We start from the raw sequence: 13,053 nt of genomic DNA, 5'->3' as shown, positions 1-13,053 counted from the left end.
GATCCGTCTGTGGCGTTTAGGGCAGAGACGTGGGAGGAGATAGGAAAAATGTTATGGGAGCATATTGAGAAAACTGCTGCAGAGTTAGTGACGGCGTGGAAGTTGATATTAACCACATTAAAAGCCTTAAAGGCAGAGAGAAAAGCTGCAGCTGATGTGGAGGAGGCTGTTAAACTGCTTTCAACCAATCCCTTCTTAACCGAGTCAGAGGGTCCGGGACCTTCAGCGACTCCGAATGCACCGCCTGAGGTGCCAGATGCACCGGGTGAACTGGCCGCATTAGATAAGTCAGAGAAACAGATCTACGATGATATATGTGAGGGCAAGACGGGACAAAGCTGCCCAGAACAATGTACTCAATGTTCCTCTGTGTGCCCATGTGAAAGATTGATGGGGCGGGCTTCACCACCCCCGAAACCACCCAGACTTAACCAATCAAAAGCCGTAGTTTTGAAGCCCTCAGCCGAGCCCCTGCCACCTTTACGGCCCCCGTTGCCTGATAGCAGCGACGAAGAAGAGCCTGTTGTAGAGACTATAGGGAGGCAAGAGCCTAGAATGAAAGGCGACCCTAGAGAGCGGTGGAAAGACGTTTTTTTAGGAGCGATGAAAGACGAGGAAACAGAGTTACCGATGGCATTTCCTGTTAGTGTACAGCCTCACGGGCCCAATCGCTGGGACCCATTTCACTGGGACTTGATTAAGAAAGTGCGGAAGGCAGTACAAAATTACGGCTTGCAATCACCTTTCACGCAAGCTCTATTAGATAACATATTCACGGGAATGATTCTTACACCATGGGATTGTCGGCAGATGATAGATATGTTGTTGACACCAACCCAAAAGTTATTGTGGGCAGACAGATGGTATAAACTCTGTATGCAAGAAGCCCTGAGAAACCTGGAGCGTCAAGACGGCGATCCACTCCAGAACATTACTATGGAACAAATGACAGGCCAGGGACTGTTTGTGGATGTTAGATTGCAAGCTCAGCTGCCCTTAGAAGCCTTGCAATTAGTTGGGCGACTAGCATTGAATGCGTTGCGAACAGTCCCTGAGGAGGGAAAGAGGCAACCATCTTACACTCAAATTAGACAAGGGAGAGATGAACCATATATGTCTTTTGTTGATCGTCTGAGAGACACTTTGAATAAAGTGTATACCAATGAAGAGGCAAAACTAGCAGTGTTGTTGAATTTAGCAGTAGAAAATGCCAATGTAGATTGTAAAAGAATTTTGTTAACTTTGCCAAAAGAAGCAATGTTAGTACAAATGGTAGAAGCCTGCAACAGAGTAGGCTCTGCCACACATCAGGCAGAAACACTCGCAAGTGCCTTTGCAGCAGCAATTAAGCCATTTATAAATGGAAAAGGGGAGAAAAAATGTTTTAATTGTGGAAAAACAGGCCATTTTAGAGCTCAGTGCAAGGCCACAAGGAAAGAACCTAGGCAGATTGAGACAGGTCATAAATCCTTCCAACAAGGACCCTTTCAGCAAGGAATAGGCCCAGCAGGAGCACCGTGTGGTCGATGTCAAAAATTTGGTCATCAAGCCTCAGAATGTTGTTCAAAGTATCATCGGGATGGTATGAAATTGGGAAACGGGCGACCGAGCACGAAGGCACCCCACACGACGACACAAATGGGGAAGCACCACCAGGCTGCTTGGCAAGCCTCAGCGCCCAAACCAGAGGGAGCGCCGGAATGGACGTGGAAACAACAGTAGAAGTTACCTTATGGGACATGTCGGTTTATGATGTCCCGACTAACCCAAATGGACCATTAGGATATGGATTGAGTGCTTTGTTATTAGGACGATCTTCAGCAACAAAGTAGGGACTTTTTGTTCTACCTGGAGTCATTGACGAAAAAGGCCATATTGTGCCAACCACTAGTCCTTGGAACACACCTGTTTTTGTGATTCCAAAGAAAAGTGGAAAATGGAGACTATTACATGACTTGTGAGAAGTCAATAAGGTATAGTGGACATGGGAGCCTTGCAACCAGGGCTACCATCTCCCTGTATGATACTGAAGTATTGGAAGCTTTTGATCATAGATCTCAAAGATTGCTTTTTTACAATCCCTCTGCATGAAGATGATGCCAAACATTTTGCATTCTCAGTCCCAAGTACAAACAAGGCGCAACCCATGCAAAGATATCATTGGACAGTATTGCCACAAGGCATGAAAAATTCGCCCACGATGTGTCAAATTTATGTAAATTGGGCTTTACAGCCAATCAGAAAAAGGTGGCCTCAATATCTCATCTATCATTATATGGATGACATATTGTTGGCCGGTGATCAATTAAATCCGGAAGAAATGATCAGGGAGCTCGTTGAGCTTTTAAGACAAAGTGGGCTGCAAGTGGCGCCAGAAAAGATACAAGCTGAAGCGCCTTGGAGGTACTTGGGGTGGATGATCACCGAAACGTCGGTAACCCCCCAGAAGGTTGAATTAAGAATTCAGATTAAAACATTAAATGATGTACAAAAATTGGTAGGAGATGTTAACTGGATTCGACCTATTTGTGGGATCACAAACCAAGATATGGAGCCCTTGGTTCAGCTCTTGCAAGGGGATAGCAGGTTAAACTCTCCTCAGCAATTGACCAAGGAAGCCTGGGAAGCAGTAGCAAACATTTCTGAAAAGGTAACTCAAGCATTTAGTTCTAGGATAGACCCCTCGATAGGGATCACTTTGGCAGTAGTCAATCATGAGCGACATCCCTATGCGCTTATAATACAGTAGATAACAAAGTTGGAATCAAAAGCTGAGAATTTTAGAGTGGGTCTTTTACCTCAGTAGCACAGAAAAACCATCACCATGAAAGTAGAGTGTTTTGCAAATTTGATTATGAAAGGGCGCAACAGAATTATTGATATGTCGGCAAAGGACCTGAAAACGATTTTAATACCGTTACAACAAGAATATTTGACTTGGGCTTTGCAGCACTCGGTTCCCTTCCAAACTGCATTAGCAGAATTTGAGGGTGACATTTAGATTCATTATCCATCACACAAAATGTTTACCTTTAAAAAAACCAAAAAAACTCCCCAAAAAACCCCCAAAAAACAACCCAAACATGAAGTAGAAGAAAAATCAAAGTGTAGTCAATATCCAGTTCAAGGTGCTACAGTATTTATGGATGGTGGTGGGAAACACGCAAGGCAGCAATAGTATGGCGAGAGCATGGCGAATGGAAAGAACGGGTACTTGTCGTGCCAGGATCAGTTCAAAAGGTAGAACTACAGGCAGTAATTGAAGCCTTTAAATTATGGTCTGAAGAACCTGTGAATATAATTACTGATTCTTTATATGTAGTTGGAGTACTCCAAAGATTGGAAGGTTCAATCCTCAGACAGGTACAGCAGGAACAGCTATATCAACAATTTAGAACGCTTTGGTTTTTATTGCAGAAAAGACGACATCCTTATTACGTTATGTATATACGCAGCCATACCAACCTTCCAGGGGAATTGGTGGAAAGAAATGCAAGATCTGATCGGCTGACTGCCGCAGTATGGGCTGAACCTGCTCCGGACCGTTTAGGTCAAGCACAAGCCTCTCATGCCTTTTTCCATCAATCTGCCAAAGTTTTAGCGAGACAATTTAATCTAAGTGCAGGTGACGCTAGAGCTATTATACAGACTTGTGCTGATTGTCAACAAATAGGCCCAGGAATCGCAATTACAGTTAGTCCCCGACGATTGCATTCGCTACAACCTATGGCAGATGGATGTGACACATGTTGCTGACTTTGGAAGATTTAAATATGTTCATGTTTCAATTGATTTCTATTCTGCAATAGTTTGGGCCACTGCACAAACAGGAGAAACTAGTAGATATGTACAAAAGCATTTGCGAGCTGCATTCGCAGCCCATGGTATACCCCTACAAATTAAAACCGATAATGGTCCTTGTTATGTAGCCCAGTCAACCCAAAGTTTTTTTGCTCAATGGGGAGTGACACATGTTACTGGAATACCACATTCCCCAACTGGACAAGCTATTGTTGAACGAATGAATCATTTCCTGAAGTGTTTATTGCAAAAACAAAAAGGGGGAGAGGCTACCATACCACCCCAAGAACATTTGAATAAAGCCTTATATGTGTTAAATTATTTCCGTCTAGCAGAAGGAGAAACATGTAAAAGGAATGACAGGAAGTCTGTTTGAGTTAACACAAAATGTGCAAGTAAAAGTTAAAAATTTGGAAAAGAATATGTGGGAAGGACCTTTTCAACTGCTAACCTGGGGACGAGGTTATGCTTGTGTCATTGCAGATTCTGGAACTCGTTGGGTACCCACAAAACGGGTAAAACCATGGGTGAAACAGTCACCATCGTCGTCGTCGGACACATCTTGACACTATCAGGTGTCATCGCAATCTGGATGCCACCTCAGCCAAAAGAAAATGTATGGGTAAATCACACTGAAATTAGCAGTATCATGAGAGGAACATGGAAAGCTTTTAGGGCAAACCGCTCTATAACTACAAATCCTTTGGTAAGATATAATATTGGTTTTCATAGCTTTATACAAGCACTTTTTCCATCACTAGAAGTAGCTTCTGTCGCTAGGAGTAGTACAGCTAGAATTGTTTACCTTGTAACATTCTGCTATTAATTTAAGCATAGTTGATATGTGACTGCTGGATTATGGTAAGATGCCGTGTGAACAAAGCCTACGAACCAATAGACGGGGTGGCTGTGGCGCGTGCAGCATGTCTGGCCAGCGGGCACATGCGCCATAGGTTCCCTGTGTTGAAAGGTGACAACCGAGGCGTGTTCCGACACTCGCTGGCCACGTGTGTCGAAACTTGTTCCTTGGCAAATGTATAAATACCGGGATTTCCCGAAGAGCAGGGGGATCGGTGTATGGCAAGGCCATCGTTGCCTCCGTGGGGACGCCCACGTAAAGCTGGCACCTACCGACTGCTGGGCTGAGTTCACGGCACAGGACAATACAAGCATGTACAGATGGTCCATCTTCCTCACAGTCCTTAGGTTGCAAATGATCCATCAGGTTTTGTTTTTAGATAAACAAAAAGGGGGAGATGTTGGGATCACCCTGCATGGCTCGACCTTAAGGAGAAGGAGCTGTGGCGTTGATCTGCATGGCTCGACCTTAAGGAGAAGGAGCTGTGGCACTGAGAAGCTGGTAAACAGCTGGATATCTGCACGGCTCGGCCTTGAGGAGAAGGAGCTGTGATAAACAACTAAGAAGAAGCGAGGAAAACAGGAACACCTGCAAGCAACAATCCTGACTGTGTGAGGGGCGCGTGGACAGCGCGTGATATTTTGTATATAGCCAATTGCAATAGTGTGTGTAACAAGTTGTAACCAATCATGAGTGTGTGCGCAGTGACTAAGCGAAAATTATGATATATATTGGAGTCAGACAAGACAATAAACGGCTTCGGAATATAACTCTCATAGAGTTGTGAAGTCCATCCTTCTCCCGCACACCAAGGTTGCTGTGGAGGGACTGGAGTCAGGCTCCTTCTCTTCTCTCTAGCACAAAACAAGGATGAACCCAAAAAGTAAATTATGACTTATTTTGGCCTTTTCTCTGTTCCTGAAGGTATGAACTTTGATACCAATCTGTTGCAGGGTGGAAGGAGAGTAGAATTTGTACCTCAGCTGTGCCTGCGTCTGTATGATTTACAGAAAAGACTAACCTATGTCAAGTTTTTGCTGGAAACACCATCTTTTCCAGAATTCTGCAAAAACTTCAGGCGAATGCAGATAGTGCCTGTATTTAAAAATTCTTCTGAGATACAGCTTGGGGCTTCATTCTGCTGGGGATTGCACTGCTTGAGGTGAATAAAACACACATTTGTGCTTAAATATGAAAAAAGAAAATAATGAACAATGCATTGGACAGACAACCTTCACCATAAGCGATTCTACAGGACTCTGCAAACATGCCTCACAAACCGACTCCTCATACACACTTGCACCAGCACCAGTCCTGCGAGTGTCTTAACCCAGCATTGGGTTCATTCCCCAGCCCAGTTCTGCTGCCCAAAGGTGGCCCCTGAGCACTCACATTCCAGGATGGCTAAAAGACAATGCTAAGGTGATTTCTTTTCTCATCACCAATGGAAACTTCTTACAGGAAGTATTTCTGTCTCTGACATTCCTGCTTCCAGCCAGCTTAACCCCTTCTGCAGCTGGGCCTTCTTGCCCTCCATGCCAGATCATTCCTTGGTCACAAATTACCACTGCTGAGCAGTTACAGTTTGAATTTTCCCTTCACTTTCTTGGGTTGCTTTGGAAGCTTATAGGTGTCAACAGGAGTCTGATGATGAGTACTAGTAAGATATGGCAATGCTGAGAGCCACAGGTGGAGTCCTGGAGGGAACAGGATTAAGTGAAAGGTGGAAGACAAGTAATGAACTAAGGAATAAGCTGGGACTTTCAGAGAAGCTGATGGGTATTAAACATGGGGGCTGTGAGAGCTGTTTGAAAGACACTTTAAGGCTCCTCTGCTTGATTCTATTTAAAGGATAATATTCTGCTCAACCTGTCATCCTCCCCAGATGCTACCATGCACTGCCACCTATTCTTTTCCTTCCATCTCCTTTGTTTATTTTCTAGTATTCACTTGTAGTTATTTGTCAGTCAGAAAAATTGTACTTTTACATATTAAACACGTGCTGTATTTTAGTGATTTAGTGTACTGGTTTTGTCTGGGATAGAGTTAATTTTCCTCAGTGTAGCTTGTATAGCACTATGGTTCTTTCGATTCGTGACCAAAACACAACTGATAACAGAGGGAAGTTTTAAGTGTTGCTGAGCAGTGTTTACACAGCATCAAGGACTTTTGTGTTTCTCACACAGCCTCGCCAGTGAGTAGGCAGGGGTTGCACAAGAAGTTGGGAGGGGACAAGATGGGACAGCTGATCCAAACTAGCCAAAGGGATATTCCATACATATGACATAATGCTCAGCAATGAAATCTGGGAGAAGAAAGAAGGGGGGATCACAGAATCACTAAGGTTGGAAAGGACCTTCAAGATCATCAAATCCAACCATTAATCCAGTGTCACCATGTCCCCTAAATGACGTCCTGAAGTGCCACATCCACATGTTTTTTGAACACTTCCACTGATGGTCATTCCACCACCTCCCTGGGCAGCCTGTTCCAATGCTTGACGACCCTCTCAGTGAAAAAAAATTTTTCCTAATATCCAATCTAAACCTCCCCTGGCGCAACTTGAGCCTATTTCCTCTCGTCCTATCACTAGTTACTTGGGAGAAGAGACCAACACCCATGTCACCACAACCCCCTTTCAGGTAGTTGTAAAGAGCAATAAAGTCTCCCCTCAGCCTCCTCTTCTCCAGACTAAACAACCCCAGTTCCCTCAGCCGCCCCTCATAAGACTTGCTCTCCAGACCCCTCACCAGCTTCGTTGTCCTTCTTTGGACACGCTCAAGCACCTCAACGTCCTTCTTGTAGTGAGGGGCCCAAAACTGAACACAGGATTCAAGATGCGGCCTCACCAGTACCAAATACAGGGGCACAATCACTTCCCTGCTCCTGCTGGCCATACTAGTTCTCGTATAGGCCAGGACGCTGTTGGCCTCTTGGCCACCTGGGCACACTGCCGGCTCATATTCAGCCGGCTGTCAATCAGCACCCCCCAGTCCCTTTCCGCCGGGCAGCTCTTCAGCCACTCCTCCCCAAGCCTGTAGTGTTGCATGGGGTTGTTGTGACCCACGTGCAGGACCCGGCACTTGGCCTTATTAAACCTCATACAGTTGGCCTCTGCCCATCGATCCAGCCTGTCCAGACCCATCTGCAGAGCCTTCCTGCCCTCCAGCAGATCAACACTCCCTCCCAACTTGGTGTCATCTGCAAACTTACTGAGGGAGCACTTGATCCCCTCATCCAGGTCATTGATAAAGATATTGAACAAGTCGAGCCCCAAAACTGAGCACTGGGGAACACCGCTTGTGACCGGCCACCAACTGGATTTAACTCCATTCACCACAAGTCTCGGTGCTCGGCCATCCAGCCAGTTCTTCACCCAGCGAAGAGTAAACCTGTCTAAGCCACGAGTCGCCAGTTTCTCCAGGAGAATGCTGTGGGAGACGCTGTCAAAGGCTTTACTGAAGTCAGGTAGACAACGTCCACAGCCTTTCTCTCATCCACTAGGTGGGTCACCTGGTCATAGAAGGAGATCAGGCTGGTCAAGCAGGACCTGACTTTCATGAGCTCAATCAGGCTGGGCCTGATCCCTTGGTTGTCTTGCACATGCCCCGTGAGCACTCTCAAGATGAACCTCACCATAATCTTCCCTAGTACGAAGGTCAGGTTGACAGGCCTGTAGTTCCGGGGATCCTCCTCCACCCATCTTCTTGTAGATGGGTGTCACACCGGCAAGCCTTCAGTCTTCTGGGACCTCCCCTGTTAACCAGGACTGCTGATAAATGATGGAGAGTGGCTTGGCAAGCTCCTCCACCAGCTCTCTCAGTACTCTCGGGTGGATCCCATCAGGCCCCATAGACTTGTGGGTGTCCAGGCAGCTTAACAGGTCCGTAACTGCTTCCTCCTGGATTATGGGCGGGTTATTGTGCTCTCCATCCCCATCTTCCAGCTCAGGGGGCTGAATACCCTGCGGATACCTGGACTGGCTATTAAAGACTGAGGCAAAGAAGGCATTAAGTACCTCAACCTTGTCCTTGTCCTTGGAGACAATGTTCCCTGCCATATCCAGTAAGTGTTGGAGATTCTCCTTGCCTTTCTTTTTGTTGTTAATATATTTGTAAAAGCATTTTTTGTTATCCTTTACGACTGTGGCAAGACTGAGCTCTAGCTGGGCTTTTGCCTTTCTAATTTTATCCCTGCTTGACCAAAAGAGATCCTTGTACTCTTCGTGAGTTGCCTGCCCTTTCTTCCAGAGGTGATAAACTCTCCTTTTTCTCCTGAGTCCCAGCAAAATCTCCCTGTTCAGCCAGGCCGGTCGCCTTCTCCGCCAGCTCTTCTTATGGCACATGGGGACCGCCTGCTCCTGCGCCTTTAAGATTTCCTTCTTGAAGACTGTCCAGCCTTCCTGGACCCTTTTGTCCTTCAGGATTGTCTCCCAAGGGACTCTTTCAACCAGTGACCTGAACAGGCCAAAGTCTGCCCTCCAGAAGTCCATGGTAGCAGTTTTGCTGACCCCTCTCCTTACTTCGCTCACAGTTGAGAATTCTATCATGTCGTGGTCGCTAAGCCCAAGACGGCCTCCGACCACCACATCTCCCACCAGTCCTTCTCTGTTTGTAAACAGCAGGTCCAGCAAGGCACCTCCCCTGGTGGGCTCACTCACCAGCTGTGTCAGGAAGTTATCTTCCACACACTCCAGGAACCTCCTAGATTGTTTCCTCTCTGCTGTGTTATACTTCCAGCTGATGTCCGGTAGATTGAAGTCCCCCACAAGAACAAGGGCCAGCGAATGCGAGACTTCTGCCAGTCGCTTATAGAATGTCTCATCTGTCTCTTCATCCTGCTTGGGTGGTCTGTAGCAGCAAGATATCTGCCTCATTGGCCTTCCCCCTCGTCCTTACCCATAAGCACTCGGCTTGGTCTTCACAATCATTGATTTCTATGCAATCAAAACACTCCCTAACATACAGAGCCACCCCACCGCCTCTCCTTCCTTGCCTATCCCTTTGGAAGAGCTTATAGCCATCCATTGGAGCACTCCAGTCATGAGAAGCATCCCACCATGTTTCTGTGATGGCAACTACATCATAGCTGTCCCGCTGCACAATGGATTCCAGCTCCTGTTTGGTGCCCATGTTGTGTGCATTGATGTAGATGCACTTGAGCTCGGCTATCAATTTTTACTCTGGCACGCCACCCCGAGGCTCATCTCTAGTGAGCCTGGTTTTGTCTCCTTCCCCCTTCAAATCTAGTTTAAAGCCATCTCGATGAGACCTGCCAGGTCATATGTTTGAAGTCATGGCATCTGTCTTTCCAAGAAACCATTACATGTGATGGAGCCCTGCTTCCCTGGAGATGGCTGAACACCTGCCTGCCCATGGGAAGTGGTGAGTGGATTCCTTGTTTTGCTTTGCTTGCACATAGCTTTTTCTTCACCTATTAAACTATCTTTGTGTCAACCCATGAGTTTTCTCTTTCTTACACTTCTGATTCTCTTCCCCATCCCACTGCGGGGGAACTGAGCAAGTGGCTGTGTGGGGCTCAGCTGGCTATCAGGGTTAAAGCACATCACATAGTAAAATATGCAGAGACATGAGGAGAAATCACTTACATAATAGTTATCTGCTTTGCAAAGGACCTTTTAAGCTCGCAAAACAGTAATTTAAAGTGATTTTTCCACTGTGCCACTGGGCACTTGCTGTTTGGATTGGAGGTCAAATATGGAATCATAGAATCAGAATAGTTTGGGTTGGAAGGGACCTTCAAAGGTCATCTAGTCCAACCCTCCTGCAACGAGCAAGGACATCTTCAACTAGATCAGGTTGCTCAGAGCCCCATCCAACCTGACTTGGAATGTTTCCAGCAATATAGATAGCAAAGCATTCACAATAGAGAAGTCTTTTAAAAAATAAAATATTTATAGTATTGAAAAAGATAATAATGGTTTTTAACATTAAAAAGGCTGTAACTAACATGACTACACATCAGCTTCTCACAGCAGTGCTTTATAAATCTCCTGTCCCTTGAGTCCTGCAGAAAAACCTATAAATGGAATATCCATGGGGTCCAATTCTCATATTCCTTCCTTACTATGGTAAAGATAAATCTCCTTTTCTTACCTTCCAGTCCTGATCAGCACATCCCTCCTGTATACAAGCAAGTTTAAGTGGATTGGGCTTTCTAGCAGACATTTTAAGAACAAAGGTTGGTCAGAAGTGAGAGCATAGGGTCAGATTTATTTTTGTTTTCCAAAAGTCTTGTTACTTAGTGCAGGTAGATCCCTCCTTTCTAATTTCCACTTCTTTCATTCATTATGTGATCCTCATATAGCAATCACTTCTATGTATGATATAATGCAAACTGGTAAATGCAGGGAATTATGATGCAATGATTTCAGGATGCAGATTAAATTCCTGTCTGGGCTGAAAAATCAGATATCAGCTGACTTTTCCAGATTGATGTATTAGATTAATGATTTTATGACTACCACATTCTGGACTTTATTTCCCTACAGCTTCCTGTGCAGAACAGGAGCATTAGAACCAATGTCCAAAATTCTTAAGTTGTCTTGACATTTTTGATATTCAAAATATTATGCCAGAGCCTGATGTTTGTTTCTGGACTATTGGTTGGTTAACAATGCCCAGGACAAATTCAAGACTGAAATACTGCTTCTCAGCTGGAACTGGTTTATTTTTACAGAAAACAAGGGTACTCCATGCTTGAAATGCAAGTGGCATCTTGAGTATTGATGCTCATTGCCTGTCCCTTCAGCTTTCTTTTCTGTTGCTGCAGTAAAAATGGCAGTTAAATAAAATGAGTAAGGCCCTTTCTGTGGGATCTTTAAGATATTTAGAAGAGACATAGGAGCAGATGTGATTTATATAGATTTTCAGATCCAAGTGAATGTAACTGCTTACAAGACATAATTGGGTGTCAGGTACAGAATCCTGGAGGCTTTTTTTTTTTTCAGAGCACTTTAGTAAGTACACTGCAAATGTGTGTATATATATAACTTATGGCAAAACATAGTGTTTCATACACTGCCTCAGAACCATTTTCCATGTCAAATTATGCATCCCAGAGAAGAAACCAGCTACCATGATGTATCTAATGCTAGGTCTCAATCTCAGGATGTTACCCACACAGAGAATATTTTCATTACCTTACATGTTATAGGACTTGCTTTGCTACCCAAATGGCATACAGCAACATCTGTGTGACTGTGACACAAATCCACTGTGTTTATGAAAATTATTTCTCTCTCTTTTTCAGAAATGTATGGAAAAATTTGTGCTATAATGTATAAAAAGACAAATGTGTGGATTTACTTAATGTCTGGACTGAAAGAACCTTGCAATTATAGGGATTATTTGCCACATACTTCACAGTTCACAAGCTTTGTTTATAACAGACATAATTTTCAGTGAAATTCTTGTGCACTACTGCAGTTTTGCAGTTTGAGGACTCATAAATGGTATGCTTTTGCTAGCTGTCAGCATTTGACTATGTCAATATTATTACACTCTCTTGGTTTCTGGAACAGAATGGTTTTGATCAAGCTGACAGTTGTGAATGATCCCTGGACTGGGCTAAGGCCCAAACTGTGCATAAGAATTTTGGGAAGTGCTGGACATTCTAAAAATTTGAGAATATAGATATCCAGTGCCTGGGCTATTGCTTTAGCTCTTTTTGTTTTACTAGCACAATTGCAAGCTTTGAGTGTCCCTGACTGGCTTTTGTTCTCCTGCTTCATCTCTTAAAAATTCTATACCAGCTGTAAGCTGTACGTGGCACAACGTACCAAAAGGGATCAACTTTATAGGCTCTTGTTAAGCTGCTCTAGTGCACAGCAGAATCACCATGGTTTCACTGTCTGTAAATCTTTATAATAAAGAGTACATTTTAGGCCTTGAATGCAACGTACAGGTCAGCATTCTCTAATGTTCTGAATCAGTAAATCATGCAAATAATTGTGCATTTCTTGTTTATGGACAAGTTTAAGACAAGTTGGTTTGTTTTTCAAAGAAAACAGAAAGGTATTTGAAGTGTGAGCTGTCGCAAACATGTATTCTTTCATTTTGACAGTAAGAGGGAAAGGATTTAATTTTTGGTTTTGTTTTGTACCTGCATATTCTACTTTTGTTATCTTTATCAGGTAATTTTGTATTTCATATTAATTTTAAAAAATGATATTTTTAAGGAATATCTTTTTATAAGTTTGTGATAGAATAAGGTGAAAAACCTAACAAACTGAATCTTCTTTTATGTGATAATATATTTTCTACAAATCTTTCAAAGTATTATCCAGCTATTTATAATCCAAAATAGGTTTAGATAACTTTATTGCTTGTCTTTCTTGAAGCTGAATCTAAATTATACGGGAGAAAGCTATT

The sequence above is a fragment of the Phaethon aethereus genome (assembly GCF_964289735.1).
Source record: "Phaethon aethereus genome assembly, chromosome: 3".
Taxonomy (NCBI): domain Eukaryota; kingdom Metazoa; phylum Chordata; class Aves; order Phaethontiformes; family Phaethontidae; genus Phaethon; species Phaethon aethereus.
Note: the sequence above shows the minus strand (reverse complement) of the source record.